Source organism: Rhinichthys klamathensis, unplaced genomic scaffold, assembly GCF_029890125.1.
Source record: "Rhinichthys klamathensis goyatoka isolate OS25496 unplaced genomic scaffold, OSU_Roscu_1.1 h1tg000452l_1, whole genome shotgun sequence".
NCBI lineage: Eukaryota > Metazoa > Chordata > Actinopteri > Cypriniformes > Leuciscidae > Rhinichthys > Rhinichthys klamathensis.
The window spans coordinates 1,249,431-1,255,113 of record NW_026606944.1 but is presented as its reverse complement, the minus strand read 5'-3'; the positions used below and the strand labels follow the sequence as shown (position 1 = coordinate 1,255,113).

The following is a 5,683-nucleotide window of genomic DNA, read 5'->3' as shown; positions in this document are numbered from 1 at the left end:
TATTACAAACTTTTAATTTAGACCCTAAAGAATCATATTAGCTTGTACAAAAATGGCATTATATGACCCCTTTAATAAATTACATTTTGATGGTTGAAAGTCTAGGTTTTGACAAATTCAGATATAAATATAATTTAAAAATAAATAATGATCAATTTTCAAATATTGCACCTGTCAATACAGAACGAAATATTATGCAGTCTATTTTGCTGTCAATACTGCTGACAGTGTCTTTATCAGTAGGCTTTATATTTATGCTTAACAATATTTCCACAATACGTCCCTGTACGTCACCTAGCAGCAGCAGCGCCGTGTCAGACATGTTTCTGGTGTGCAAAGACACAGAAAACGCGACGCAGCTGACACGCAACAGACACTAAAACTAAAACAGCAGCCAGTGTGTCTCCGGCCTAAGTGACTAAATTATAGCAGCACTAATTTTATACTTATAAATGACTTCACAAGGGAATCTGACCTAATTTACATAACATAAGAGCATCTTACTTACATAAATGCATGAAAAATTCATTACCAGCACAATTAAAAAAAAAAAAAAAAAAAAAAAAACGTTTATTAACACACTAGGTAAAACAGACATTTTGAAAACAGTAGGGAAACTTTGAAGGCAAAACATAAGGAAAACCACATTGGGAGCACGCGCAGAATGACACAAACATTACAGGGAAACCACCAGACATTCACAATTAGCTATTCATCCTTTCACACTGGTCAGCACAGATCTGGCAGAACTCGCTGCAGAAGTCTGGGTGGGTGTCTTCACTTATAATTTTAAAAAGTTCCCCCTTTCTTCCTCGACCTCCATATCCTGTGGGTTAGCAAAGCAAGCAAATATTTCAATGTTCATTATTTTTTAAATGTTTTAATTCATCATTGAAAGTAAAACACTCCATGGCAACAACTAACAAGGCATACTTGGAGTGCAGTGTTTGTATACGTCTCCACATTGCCTACACGTTTCCGGTTTGTACATTTTGTAGTACTCCGCCTTGTAGTACGGTGAGAAAACAGTTCAATTTGTGACACCTGTACAAATAAAACTTTTTTTTTTTAAATCATACAAAAATACACAAGGCTGGAATTCATTAACCAGCCAATCAAGCAAAAATCACCTGAATTTTTATAAAAAATATGTCACTTTTGAAAAAGTTATCCAAAAACTCTGACTGCACAGTGTTAACAAGCAATTAACACTTACTGTCAAGCCAAAGGAAATGGGCTCGTCTCCTGAAGCCTTCCCGTGTCACAAGGTCTCTGAAGCGAGTGCACACAAGGGCCAGCTTCAAAATTGCCTCATCACCCTCCTGGAGAACCACATCAATAAAAATGTCCTCCAGAACAGATGCTGGCAACTGTGAACAAATAAAAAAAGAGAAACAAAAGAAAAGATAATGGCCCAAAAGCCCAGTTCTTCAATTTATCTAGGTCTTTGATTTTGGTATATATGTATGTAGTGGGTAAAAAGTAAGGGATGACGGCCCGACTGTTTTTATTGTGAAGTAAAATCTAACAGGGTGATTGTGAAGTCAAGGTTGTATAAAATCCACAAACTCGCTGTTCAAGGAATACAAACGAGGCAAAATTTCTACAAAGTACAAATTGCTAGTGACTTGTCAGACATTATACCATAAGAATCCAGTGGTCCTTGGGGACAACCTTGCATGTAATCCACTTGATACTTCTTGAGGCTTCCCTATAACATGGTAAATGGTTTAAAAAATGCTGGAAAGTGAAAAATACATATCAGCACTCTCCACAATTTCCCTGACCCCACAATTGAGTTATTTTGTGGAGCACGAACAAGTGTTGGTGAAATGACAATCAAAAGGTCCATTGGATACTGTCAAAATGAAATTTACCAAAGTTTTCGGGCCTTCCCAGCGCCGGAAGTCTTTTATTTCCCTTTCCGCATGCATCAGCTTAGCCACAGATCCAGTTGTCCCATCTGAGGTTGTGGCTACTGGGGTAGCACCAATAAAACAAAAATTGTAATATAACCAACAGAAAAGTCATGGCAGAAATAAAAATGTATTAGTTACCCATTATTATTTGGTCATGTACCGTATTTTCCGCACTATAAGGCGCACTTAAAAGCCTTTAATTTTCTAAAAAAAAAGACAGTGCGCCTTATAATCCGGAGCGCCTTATATATGGATGGTGAACACACGTTCACCAAGACGGGGAGACAGCGCCGGGCAACTTACGCCACTATCTGCCAATGGATCGTGGATGCCTGGGCTGATATATCAGTCTCATCTGTGATCCGAGCTTTCACGAAGGCAGGAATAATCTCTTTATTCAGCCAGCTCACATACCCGTATTTACTTCCTGTTTTCGGCCGAAGTCCACAGTAGTCGATTGTCGAGTTCGCGCGCGCGCGCAATCAAACCTCCTCCATGTGTTCAACATCTGATTCGGTCATTCGGATGAACTATCCATTTGAGCTGATATTCTCAGAACACCACACAGCACCGTCATCGGCTGACAGCTGACAGTCTGAGTCTCCACTGTTGCTTAGTTACCAATGATCGCGCGCGCACTCGACAATCGCCTACTGTGGACTTCGACCGAAACCAGGAAGAAAATACGGGTATGTGAGGTGGCTGAATAAACATCATTTTTATTCATATCTTTCACATTTACTGCAGTCAGATTCACCGTGTTCACTCACATGGCTGTGCACTTGTAATGACACATTAAGGTTGTTAAAGTCCCCGTGAACCGGAAGTTGCAAACGACTTTTCTCCAGTGTTGTGACGTATTTGCGAGAGAAACGGAATACTAAATGAGGCAAAATGGTGGGCGTGGCTTTTTTCCCAACTAGCACCTGATTGGATCTAGAAAAGTAGGTGTTTTCATTCAGCCTGTCTACTGTCAGTTGGAGGGGCGTGATTACGGATGTTAAGAAGACGCCCAAACCGTGAAACCTACGTCATCAGGGAAGGTCCTCCAACGCAGAGGGGAGGGGAAATTTCAGATTTTGATTAAAGATTACGAAGCCAAAAATTTTTTTTTGTGTGGATTGACTTGCATGGATGAATTGTTCACCACAAAACGATCAATTTAGGCAAACAAAGTAAGTATGGTCAATTTTGAATTCATGGGGACTTTAAGAGGCTAAAAGCAGGTTTAAAACTTGTCCCGTTGAAGTCAACAGGGTGCAAATTTTAAAAAGAGGATAACACGTTGTAGGCAACACCGGTTTTTGTCGTTGTTATCTGTACTGACAGCACTCCAAATTTACAAAAAAATGAGTTTTCCTTTAACGTTTGAACAACGTTACCATGGGAGTGAACAGAGTTTTCAGAACGCTTAATAAAGTTTGACTGCAGTATCTTATGCGCCTTATAATCCGGTGCGCCCTATATATGAAAAATGTTTTAAAATAGGTCATTCATTGAAGGTGCGCCTTATAGTGCGGAAAATGCAGTACATCTAAATGCAACTGGGCATTTTGTGGTACAATCTTTCTGATGCCATCTTCTATCTTCTTATTTTGTTATGTGTTGTAATGCTGTAGTATATTTCGCATCATGAAAATATGTCCAGATGGAGTGAGTGTGTTGAGGAAGTAATTGTTTTTTCTCATGTCAGAAAAAAGCTGTTCAGCACATTGACTGTTCAGCCAGCCTGCCAATTCTGGGACTATGAATTTTACGCAGTGCATCTCGAGCATCTTTTGTGTTATTTTCATGAAACAGATCATAAAGTGCAAAATTTTCAGCTGAACCTGTAACAGGGTGACAATCTGGATCCACGTTGTCCTTCTTTTCTTCAACCAAAGGAGGTTTACTTTCAGTTGACCCTCAACGGCTAGTTTGATATTTTCTGAAGTAGGCTCTTTTAGTCGTCCCCCATAAGGTCTGAAAGGGATACATTCTGGCTCCCTAAGGTTAGTGTGTGTGGCTAAGCCCCTTGGCAAAGTCATAGATATTGATATTATAGTCCCGCGGAGACTCTGCCTGAAGAAGGAACTTCAGGGAATACACAACTCCACAGGGGCATGTGATGACTGCCCAACCCAATAAAAAAGAAAATAAATATGTTTTGGTTACACTAATAAATATACAATTCTAAGCTGTCTTAAACGAAAACTATATTGAAAGCAATACCCTGTTGAACACAACACTATTCACATTACATGGACTAAAATATTTCTAAAAAGTAGTTTCTTGACCACTATTTCAAGGACAATTAGGAAGAAAACAAATAAAAAGTTTTTATATAACTCGAATATTGGATATTTTTTCCACAAATATGCCTATTTTATTTATTTTTTAACAATTATTCCATAATTTAATTTAATGAGGGCCCAGTTCTTGCCCCCCACCCTACCCTACCCTAAACCCAATATCTGCGTTTTCCCTTCGTGTAAACGGGGCCTAAGTCTTAGAACAAAATTCATTTTGGAACCTGATGGGTCCAGACCACATTGCTTGCAAAGTTGCCGCACCACATCCACCTACACATACAAGGTTGCAATAAAAAAGTATCCAATATATTGATTTGTTTATGTAGAAAACAAAACAACAAAATTACCTTTAGATTGGTAAGCACTTCTTCTAGCCTCTCTTCTGTAACTTGAAGTTCGGCATCTTCAGTAGCTGGTCTTGGAGCGTGCATCTTGGCATACTCAGTATTTAAAACTATATCTTCTATTCTGGTGTTGGGACCAATCCAAGGAGCCCAGTAGTGGTATGATGGTGACACTAAAAAACGATTTTGACGGGCACCTGAAAAAAAAAACTTTTTAAATAAGTAAAAACAGTGAAAATGTTGATATGACCTACCAGGCATATTAAATGCCGCCTTTTTGTGAAGATCCATCACAACAACCGCTGGATGGTAGCCGCACATAAAGGATTAGTTCACTTTAAAAAAAACTTTTGCTTATAATTTACTCACCCCCATGTCATCCAAGATGTCCATGTCTTTCTTTCTTCAGTCGAAAAGAAATTAAGGTTTTTGATGAAAACATTCCAGGATTTTTCTCCATATAATGGACTTCAATGGGCCCCAAACGGTTCAAGGTCCAAATAGGCTCAGTAGCTTCTGCAGCACGATCACAAGCATATAGTCCGCCATTGTTGTTGCTGTTAGGTGTGACGTAGCAGTGTGTGACTAATGCTGACGCGTGGTGTGATGACATCATCGTTTCACAAAATGTACGGATTGGCCGTACACACGAAAACGAATTTATCCACTCTGGGACCCGGTTTAAAAAAATAGCGGTTTCAGTGTCCCAAAACGACGGGTCCGTCTGGACGAAACGCCAATACGATACAAAAAATTGTACGTATATAGGTAAACGGTTCTCCATGTGGACAGGGCCTTAAAGTGGCCTTTAATTGTGGCCAGCCTAAGTCACACCTGTGCAATAATCATACTGTCTAATCAGCATCTTGATATGCCACACCTGTGAGGTGGATGGAATATCTCGGCAAAGATGAGCGGTATAATACAGCACGCTACGCAATTTTGCGTTTCCACTGTCAAAAGTTGTGAATGCTACCAAAATGCAGAACCGTATCGTACCACTTTTTGGGTACACTTCCATTGGGGTACCTAGCACAGTGGTACGATACTAAAGGGTGGACCTAGACTCACTGCAGAAAGTTGATTGGTTGACAGAGTATCGTCACTCGCACGTGCTACAAAGGGAATG

The 5,683-nt window shown here is 39.6% G+C and overlaps 1 long non-coding RNA gene across 1 annotated transcript; it reads right to left on the bottom strand.

Annotated features, from left to right (window-relative positions):
- Positions 1–558: 558 nt before the first annotated feature.
- LOC130071706 (uncharacterized) lies at positions 559–1,736 on the bottom strand. Its single transcript, XR_008804022.1, has 4 exons — positions 1,645–1,736; positions 1,217–1,370; positions 934–1,044; positions 559–826 (listed from the first exon to the last, which is right to left on the bottom strand). It is a non-coding gene; the product is annotated as an uncharacterized LOC130071706 (long non-coding RNA).
- Between the last annotated feature and the right edge of the window lie 3,947 nt (positions 1,737–5,683).